Genomic DNA, 9,240 nt, shown 5'->3' with positions numbered 1-9,240 from the left:
GGCGCCCGTGGGGATCCAGCGGCTTTGGGTGCGGCTTAGTGCTCAGTTGGGAAACTGTCCTCCGGCGGTCGTGGCTGAGGTCCCACGTACAGTTTGAGTTTTAATACGATGGTAGTAATTTATATCATCCACTGCTTATCCCGTTAACAGCATTAAAAGGAGCAGAGCACGGACGTAATGGAGGGAAGCCTTAGTTCTTCCATCCACGTGAAGGCACGCGAGCGCGCGTGTGCGTGTGGCCACGCGCGAGCATCTCACGTGGGGCCTCGTGGGCGCGTCAGGCAGAGCCAGAGAAGGCAAAGCTGAATCCCTTTGTGTAGGAATGTGCACAGGTAACCATCCGACGGAGACAGCTAGGCAAGCGGTGGTCAGGACACGCGGCCTGGAGCTCCGTGGGGAGGGAGGGGGGTGTGGCCTGGGGGGTGCCCGCGGGGTGCCTGGGGGCTTTGTCACAGGTCACGGGCGGTGGTTACGAGCCCGCGGGCCTGGCGGGACAACTTCCGCCCGGGGCCACGATCTCGCGGTTCGTGGGTTTGACAGGAGCCCACGTGTCAGCCTGGAGCCTGCTTCAGATTCTGTCTCCCTCTCTCCCTGCCCCTCCTCTGCTCACACCCTATGTCTCTCGGTCTCTCAAAAATAAAGAAACGTTAAAAAAAATTGTGAGACGTACATATATCCACGCGTATGTGCAGATACACCCATATGCTTCTATATGTGTGCCCTGTGTCTGTGCACACTCACACTATAAATAATACACTGTCTCTTTTCCATCTCAGTTGGCAAAGGTCTTGCTTCGGGGATCTGCTGGGAGAACCTGTCTGTCCAGTTATGCCAGCCTGTGCCTCGCTGCCTGCTTTGACCCGGGGCCCTGCTGGGCCTGGCAGGCGCTCCTGGGCTAGGACTGGCCCCCCTGCTCCCCTTTCAAAGGGGACCCTACCGCTCCGGGAGGAAGTCAGAGCGGGCTTCTCGGAAGGGGAAGTGGCTCGGCTCACCGCTGCCATGCGACTCCCCGGCCGCGGGGTCACCCCAGGGGCCCTGCCAGAGCTCGGGAGCGAGCAAATCTGAGCCGGGCTGCCCAGCCTGAAGGCGGGTCCGAAGTCAAGCAGGTGCAAGGGGACAGGCTGGGAGCTGCTTCGGCAGCTCCCGCCAGGTGGCCCAGAGTGTCCCTCATCCCGGGGAAGGGCCAGCGGGGCTCTGGGAGGAGCACCAGAGACAGAGCACGTGTGTCTGCGGCCGCTTCCTAGCAAAGGGCTCTGGGGTGAAGGAAGCCACAGGCTCGTTCCTGTGGGGACAGCGATGTTCTCAAAAGCACGCGTTCACTTTCTAGGCCCGGCCGGGCCCTGTGTCTGGGGCCTCCTGCCTTAGGAGTAAAGATGATTGAGAAGGGCCGGGAGTCCCTGGAAACTCAACAGAAGGCTCAGATCCAGAAATCGCATTAGAGCCCTGAGGGGGACCCCTGGGAGCACCGGGTGGGCGGCCCTGAGCTCTCGGCCCCTGTCCCCTCCCAGCCACCGCGGCACGAGGCGGCACCAGGGACTCCGGTCTATCTGAAGCCACATGTGAACTTGGGTCTGAGGTTTGCGTCTTCCTGACTGTGGTTTCTGCTGCCAGTTTCTCGCAAAGGGCAGTCCGGTGCTGCTCGGACTTTTGTCTTAAAGGCGAAGTGAATCACGCCTTTGTTGCTTGAAGACGTCACGGTATTTACAAGTGCGTTTCTTTAAAAATTTTTTTTGGCTGGTTTACGTCACCTGTGATTCTGAAGGTGAATAATTTTCTGCTATTTCCCCGTCATGTGGGCCAGAGTTTTGTTTGGCTTAGTTTGGCTTCTGGAAGCAGAAGGGAACCGGTTTGTACGGAGTGCTCTCCTGGGGGCTGTGCCCCCATTTCTTTTTCTTTTATTTAATTACATGTTTATCCGCTTTTGAAAAAGAGTGGGGGGAGAGGCAGAGAGAGGGACACAGAGGCTCCAAAGCAGGCTCCGTGCTCAGTGCAGGGCTCGAACCCACGAACCATGAGATCACGACCTGATCCAAAGTCGGACACTTGACCAACTGAGCCCCCCGGGTGCCCATTTATGTAAGAATTTCTGTAAAAATAATATAGGATAAATGGTGGTTCTCAATGGATCTTTTACAGAATAATGTGATTTCTTACTTGATTTGTGGCTACAGGACATATCAGGATCTTGAAAGTGTGTTAAGAGTTCACGGGCCTCGGAGCAGCATTTCGGCTGCTGTCTCTTCTGACTGTTGAACTTTAAGTACTTTGCACGGAAGAAAAGAGCAGGCAGGTTGCTCCGCGTGGAGTCAGAGAATTGTCAGGGAATGCAGACCACATTCTCCTCAACGTGTTGTCCCCAGAAGTGTTATGAGCTGCCTTTCAACCCCACGTTCCCGCGTTATACCTTCAGTCAGTATTTGAAGGCCTACTCGTGTAGATATCAGGACCGGTCAGGGCTCCCCAGCAGCAGGAAACCCGACCCCCCAAATGGACCGTGATAAGCAGGCAGGGCCAAAGTAACAAACCGGCTTCCTGGAACATGCTTGCTCAGAACCGTCAGGAGAAGCCCTAGAAACGTCAGCCTGACCTCTGCCTCCTTGCGCGCACTGCCTGACCTTCGAAGACTAAACAAATACAGCCTTCCTCCTGGTCGTAGCTCCCTGGTGTCACCAGAGGGCCAACCACGGGTTCTTTTGCAGAGGTGGCTCGCCGTGCTGGCCCAGGAGCCCAGGGGTTCTGGCGCGGTGAACCGCCGACTTTCACCTGGGTTTAGCTTCGCCAAAGTAAACTCAAATAGAGGCTTAAACACCTCATAAAAGGTCTCGTTTCCTTATATGGAATTAAAGATACACAGAGGAGGGGAACAACGTAATTGAAAAGACAGGGCCCTCCTGGTGTTCATACTAATAAATAATAGTAACAAAAATAAAGATCGAATGGACAGGCTGTCCTGTCCCCTGCTCCAGGTGACACATCCCTGACAACATAGAAGCCAGAGGAGTGGGTGTGTGTCGTGGGGGGGGGGGGGTGTCCCAGGCGGCAGAGAGAAGCCTCTGACATTTTGACTTTTTTTTGTTTTTTGTTTTTTTTTTTTTTGGTGTTTTGCATCAGCCACGAACCTGGGGGCTACCGTCAGGATCATTTCTCACAGGGTCGTGGCTCGTGAGTCTTTCTGACCCCAAGGCCACTCTGGGTTTTCTGTGTCTCCATCAGGACAGACGAGACGCCGATATCACCCGCTCGTAACCTCAGCGCCTTGCCGTCGACGATCTTGGCCCCCACTGCCCTGCCTTTGCCTGCGACACGGACGGAAGAGGCTCCCAGGTTCTGTTATAAAAGAAATGCTTTGGGAAAACATGTCCATGAAGAAAGTAATCTGACCAAGATTCCAACAATGGTAGAAAAGAAAAAAAAATTGGTCTGGCTGCTGAGACCAGCGGACCATCTGGGCATCACACACCCCCTGGCCTCTCGCCCGCGCCCTTCACCGCCTGCCTTTCTGTGTGGCGGCATGCTCCTCCCTGGAAGGTGCCGTGGGTGCTAAGCGCCTAAACACTCAGCCATTTCATCCCGGGGGGGGGGCCCTCCTCTGCCGTGGCCCCCCATGCCAGAGCGAAGCGAGCAGGTGGTCTCCCGGCATGGGACGGGGATGCGGTAACTGTTTGTCCTTACAATGAACATCGTTGCCATAGAAACCCCGCAGAGAGCCCACCGGGAGCCTGGCCGACGCAGGCAAATGAATGTTCCCCTCTTAGGCCTGCAGTGGTCTTGCTAGATTGTGCTGGTGTCTTTCTGCCGAAGCGGCGGGCGCTGTAACGAAGCTCGCTGATCACCCTGTCCCCACGCGTCAGACTGACAAGGACCCCTGTGTCTGTCAGTAGGAGCCGGCTGCGCAACGGCACCCACAGCTGCGGCCCCACTGCACCTGCCTGCTCAGAACAGGTGTTGTGTTTTAGGACCCAGACCCAGAACCTGGATTTACAGGGGGGCCAGCTGCTTAATTTGGGGTTGGCTGTGTTTCCTCTGGGGAGTGGTGCCCCTCTGGAGACACTGGGGCATTTGAAACCTTCCCCGCACCCACAACATCCTGCCAGCATTTGCCTTTTGCCGGCAGGAAGGGTAAGGAAAGGATTTAGGCCACTTGCGTCAGCTTTTGGACCAAAATGTCAAGCAGACCAGGCCAGTGTGTGAGCTTCTGGCATGTCAGGAATGCAGGAGCTAAGAATCCAAGTGCCGGATGCATCGGCCAGCAGAGCGGAGTTAGCCCAGCTGCCAGGCCGTGGGGCAGAAACGCACGGCGGCAAGGAGAAGCCTGCTTTTGCTGCCCAACTTCACATAACACGGTGCATTAGCTTCAAAATATCAGCCGCGAGCCTTGCCATGCAAATGTACCTCCCAAGAAAAACACTGTGGGCAGTTTCTATTCTGGGAGGAACTTGTGACGGGCAAAAGCCTCATTCCGTGCTACTCATCACGATACTTAAGTCAAGGGGGAGTGTTTGAATAGCAAAAACGTGGCTTTCTGCTCATTCTTCCCCGTGCCCGCTGGTGGGGCCTCTTGGCAAGATGTGATGCGCGCATGCCACTTGGAACACAGCCGACCCTCGAACAGTGGGGTCCCATCTGCGTGGGCCGATGTACACACAGATTCTTTTGGATAAATGCAAGACGGTCCTGTAAATGTATTTTCTCCTCCTTACGATTTTCTTCCCGGTTTTCTCCAGTGTATTTTATTTTGAGAATGCAGTGTATAATACCCAGACCATGAAAAATATGCGTTCAACGGTTTTTGTTGGGAGTAAAGCGTTTGGTCGTAGGCTCTCAGTAGTTAAATTCGGGGGGGAGGCAAAAGCAGGTCTGCGTCGGCCAGAGCCGTCTTGACAAAGAGCAAAGCTGGACGTGTCACAGTCCCAGACTTTGAGATACGCTACAAAGCTATAATAATCTAATCCGTGTGGTACCGGCACAAAAATAAGGCCGCAAATCAATGGAACAGAACAGAGGGCCCAGAAATGAACCCACACACTTACGGGAGATTAATCTGTGACGAAGGAGGCAAGAATATCCAGTGGGGAAAAGGCTGTCTCTTCCACAAATGGTGTTGGGAAGGCTGGACAGTTACGTGCGAAGTAGTGGAACTGGACCACTTTCCTACACCCTCCCCCCAAAATAAAGTCAAACTGCACTGAGGACCTAAATAGGAGACCCGCAACCATAAAGTTCCTCAAAGAAAGACATAGGCGAAAATCTCTTAGACATTGGCTTCAGCGTCATATCTGTGGGTGTGGCTCCCGAGGCATGGGCAACAAACGATCTATTCCGTGAGGGATTAGCATCCAGGATATTTAAAGATAGACATAACTCACAGCAAACTCACAACTCACACCAAAACAATCAGTTAAAGAATGGGCAGAGGACCTGAACAGATACTGCACCCGGTGGGTCTGGGCCTGGTCACCAGTGGCTGGCGGGGGGGGTGGGGGGGGTGGGGGTGCAGGCCAGAAGGATCTTGGGGGCCCAGGCCCCAGAGAGAAAGCTGCCCTCCACGCGGGGTCCCCCACACTGAGGGTGGCACGAAGCCTGACTCCCAGGGGGATTAGAGAGCAGGTGCACAGCCCCAGCTCAGCCCCAGGCCTGCCGAGCTGGACGAACGGCTTCCATCCGGCTCTCTGCCTGGGTGTCTGTCCACGTGGCCCAGGCTGACCGCCGGGGCTCCTGCCCCCCTGCCCGCATGCTCCGTCTTCCGGTGTCCCCTTCCCGTCGACGGCGGCTTCCCGTGGCTTCTGCTCTCAACCCCTCACCCCTGGGACCCCTGAGTCCTTCGAGCTCCCCCCCCCCCACCCCGCAGGATACACCGGGACCCGCCCACCCCCACCTCCCACCGCCCCTGGATTTCGGCACCGCACTCCTTTGCCCAAACTCCGGAACAGCTCCCTCTCGACAAACCTATAAAGCTGGCTCCCTGCTCCCGGTTCTGCGTCCCCGGATCTGCGTCAGGTCTGTGGCTCCTTTGGCCGATAAAAGACAGCAGAGGTGAGGCCGTGATGCTTCCGGACTCAGCCTGGGGGAGGACTGGAAGCTTCTGCTTGTTCTCGCAAGGACCAGCGGCCTAAGGAACGACGCTTCCCGGAGCCCGGCCTCCTTTCCGGGGGGGGGCTCCAGCCTCACGCCAAGGCCACAGGCGTGCCTCCCCTCGGCAGCCCGCATCACAGAGGCCGTGGGAGCGGGCCCCGTCAGACACCCACTCCGGTGGCCCCCCGCGGTGCCTGGAGAACTGCCCAGCTGAGCCAGGTGACCCACTGAATCACCGGAGGGGACAATATGGCCTTTTTTCTTTTAACCCGCCAAGTTTTCAGGTGTTTGTCGTGCGGCCACAACTGAGGTGAATACTATGTGATTTGTGTCTAGATTATGGTTATTGTTTATCACCCGTTTCCCCTTGTCCCTTGCCACAGAGAGGACACAATCCCCGCAGGGCAGCGGCGTGCTCACTGATGTGTCCTGAGCCCCTGTGGGGACACCTGCAGCCTTTTTAATGGGTTTATGTATTTATGGACTGACGGGGTGCACTGTTCGTTTGAACTAATAAGGTAGACTCCCTATATATAGACTCCCGATAGATGGTCGACTCCCTATAATATTGCATATTTTTTAGAAGTATGATTCAATATCAAATTTATTTTTTTCAAAATTTATATGGCATTCTACTTATTACTGTGGGTATTATATTAATACACTTCCTAAGCTTATGTATCCAGTATATACCTGATACTCTTCAAAGGTTATATTTATAATGAGCTACATAATGTGACCTTCTTTTTTTTGTAGGATTCTTACGTGTTTTTTTTTTTTATTTTTATTAAAAGAGTCTGTATGTATCTTCCCACTGGAAAATAGTTCGCTGCACATTGTTAGAGCATGGGGCTGAGGCCGCTGGCCGGCCGATGAACTCACAGGGCAGGTAGTGCGCTAGAGGAGGGGCGAGGCTTCTGCTAACCCCACAAGGGGCCTCAGGCCCAATGAATGGAGTTTGACAGCAATGCTTGCTACAAGTAAGAAAAAACAGTTTGGTGTGAGTCGATTTCTTTTATTTTTATCTGTGTAAAATATACACATGTAGCATTGGAAGAAGAAAGAGGAGGAGAAGAAGGAGGAGGAGGAGGGGGAAGAAGAGGAGGGGGAGGAGGAGGAGGGGGAGGAGGAGGAGGGGGAGGAGGAGGAGGAGGGGTGAGGAAAGAGAAGGCCAGAAGAAAAGGAGGAAGGGGGAGGAGGAGGAGGGGGAGGAGGGACGGGGATGGGGCGGAGGAGGGAGAGGGAGAGGGGGTGAGGAAAGAGAAGGCCAGAAGAAAAGGAGGAAGGGGGAGGAGGGGGAGGGGGAGGAGGAGGAAGGGGAGGGGGAGGGGGAGGAGGGATGGGGATGGGGAGGAGGAGGGAGAGGGAGAGGGAGAGGGGGTGAGGAAAGAGAAGGCCAGAAGAAAAGGAGGAAGAGGAGAAAGGAGAGGAGGAGGGGGAGGGGGAGGGGGAGGGGGAGGGGGAGGGGAGGGGGGGAAGGGGAAATAGGACAAAGAGCCCAAGCAGCTCGCTCAGCGGCAGTGAAGGGCAGAGCTGCGACTGGAGTATTTCCTTGAATGAGCTGTTCTGGGAACGAGCCCTTCTCTGAAGATGATTCTCGAGAAGTGTCACAAATATGCCAGCTGCTATCAAATTACAGAATCAAGGGCATTTCTTTCAAAGGATCGTGCAGATACGACACAGGCCAGAACGTAGGAGGAAGATTGTCCTTGACCACGGCTCACTTTGCCCGTTTGGTTTCAGAATAAGGAAAGAGGGGCGTGTCCCCACGGCTCCCGGGGCCAGAAGCCACGGGGAGGATCTGGGAACCCTGTCTCCCCGTGGGGCTGAGAGGGGCGTTTGGCGGCTGCACCTCCCGCTGTACAGACTGCCTGGGGACGAATATCGCCGTTGAACGACAGCTTTGCCTTGGGGGGATTAACATCCAAAGCGTTGGTTCCACACCTGCGAAATGGCGGTGGCCACGGTACCTGCCCACGGGCCTCCGATGAGACTCGTCCACAGGGCGTGCTCAGCCCCGATGCTGACCCTTCATACGTATTTAGGAGCTATTACGAATTTTATACCTGGTCATGGTTCCATTTTCCCATGCTTTCCGCAAAGGTTAGGAATGGTACTCGAAGGGAGAGAGGGTTTTGATAGTCTCGCTGATGAACATTTAGATTCTCTAACTAGAAAACAAAAGCGCACGTGAACACGAACTTCTAGATTCATTTCAGACGTCCCAATTCCATGTTGACATCCATCGCCGGGTAAACTCCCGGTTCCCTCCCCGGGTACCTAAGACGTGGTTCTCAGGTATCAGAATGATGGGGGCACCTGGGCTCACTTCCCTGGAAACCGAACCTGGAACAAGTGTCTCAGTGTTTCTGACGCTTACGGAGAGGCCGGCTTTTTGTTCCTCCCGTCTCTGCCCCCTGCCCTCGCTTCCCTCGGGCTGTGCTCACGTTGTCTATTTGTATTTTATTCTCGCCGGAGATGCTGCGTGTAAGCCATCCTGAATCTTTTCCTGGGGGCGGGGAGGGCTCGCTGGGAGCCGTGCACGCGGGGCTCACACATGCCGCTGCACCCTGCTGGTGGGCCTGTGGGGCTGCAGCTGTTAGATCTTGGAGCTTCGGTGATTCCAGAAGGTTTTTCTCCACCACCTGCTTGGATGACATCACGCCGGAGTTACGGAGCAGTGTGCTTGCCTCACGGCGCACAGGGGATTTGTGATCTGTCTCCAGAGTTAGGCCCTGTTGACTCTCCTCTGGTTCCTGGGTCTCTGGTTCTACGTGTGTCCCTGGACGAGCACATCCGGGCCAGATGCCATCATGACTCCTGCCATGGGTGTCCACCGGTCCGGCCAGGGCAGAGAGCCCCAGGGGCCACCATGCTGGCTGGCCGTGGAGAATCCTTAGGCCCTGTCTTCCCTCCCTCCTTGCGAAGTCTTTCCTCCCAGGTTCCGGCATCACTCGGTTCAAAAATCTTTAACGACTCCCTTTGGCCACAGAGTTAAGTGTTAATGTAATACAAACCCACTTGGCTCTTTGGAACCATGGGGGGCTCCGGCCTCATAATCACTACGCTGTTCACATTCCTGGTGGGCCCGACGCCCCCTTTCTTGATCATTCCCCCCTCTGCTCCTACTCACTTGTAACCTGCGAGTGTGCGGGTGGACGTTCAACG

The 9,240-nt window shown here is 55.3% G+C and overlaps 1 non-coding gene across 1 annotated transcript; it reads left to right on the top strand.

Moving 5' to 3' along the window:
• The first annotated feature begins 6,900 nt into the window (after nucleotides 1-6,900).
• On the top strand, nucleotides 6,901-7,054 carry LOC125151042 (small nucleolar RNA SNORA62/SNORA6 family). The gene has a single exon (XR_007146601.1). It is a non-coding gene; the product is annotated as a small nucleolar RNA SNORA62/SNORA6 family (small nucleolar RNA).
• Nucleotides 7,055-9,240: the final 2,186 nt, after the last annotated feature.

The sequence above is a fragment of the Prionailurus viverrinus genome, chromosome D4, assembly GCF_022837055.1.
Source record: "Prionailurus viverrinus isolate Anna chromosome D4, UM_Priviv_1.0, whole genome shotgun sequence".
NCBI classification, from domain to species: domain Eukaryota; kingdom Metazoa; phylum Chordata; class Mammalia; order Carnivora; family Felidae; genus Prionailurus; species Prionailurus viverrinus.
This window is presented reverse-complemented; position numbering and strand designations above follow the sequence as displayed.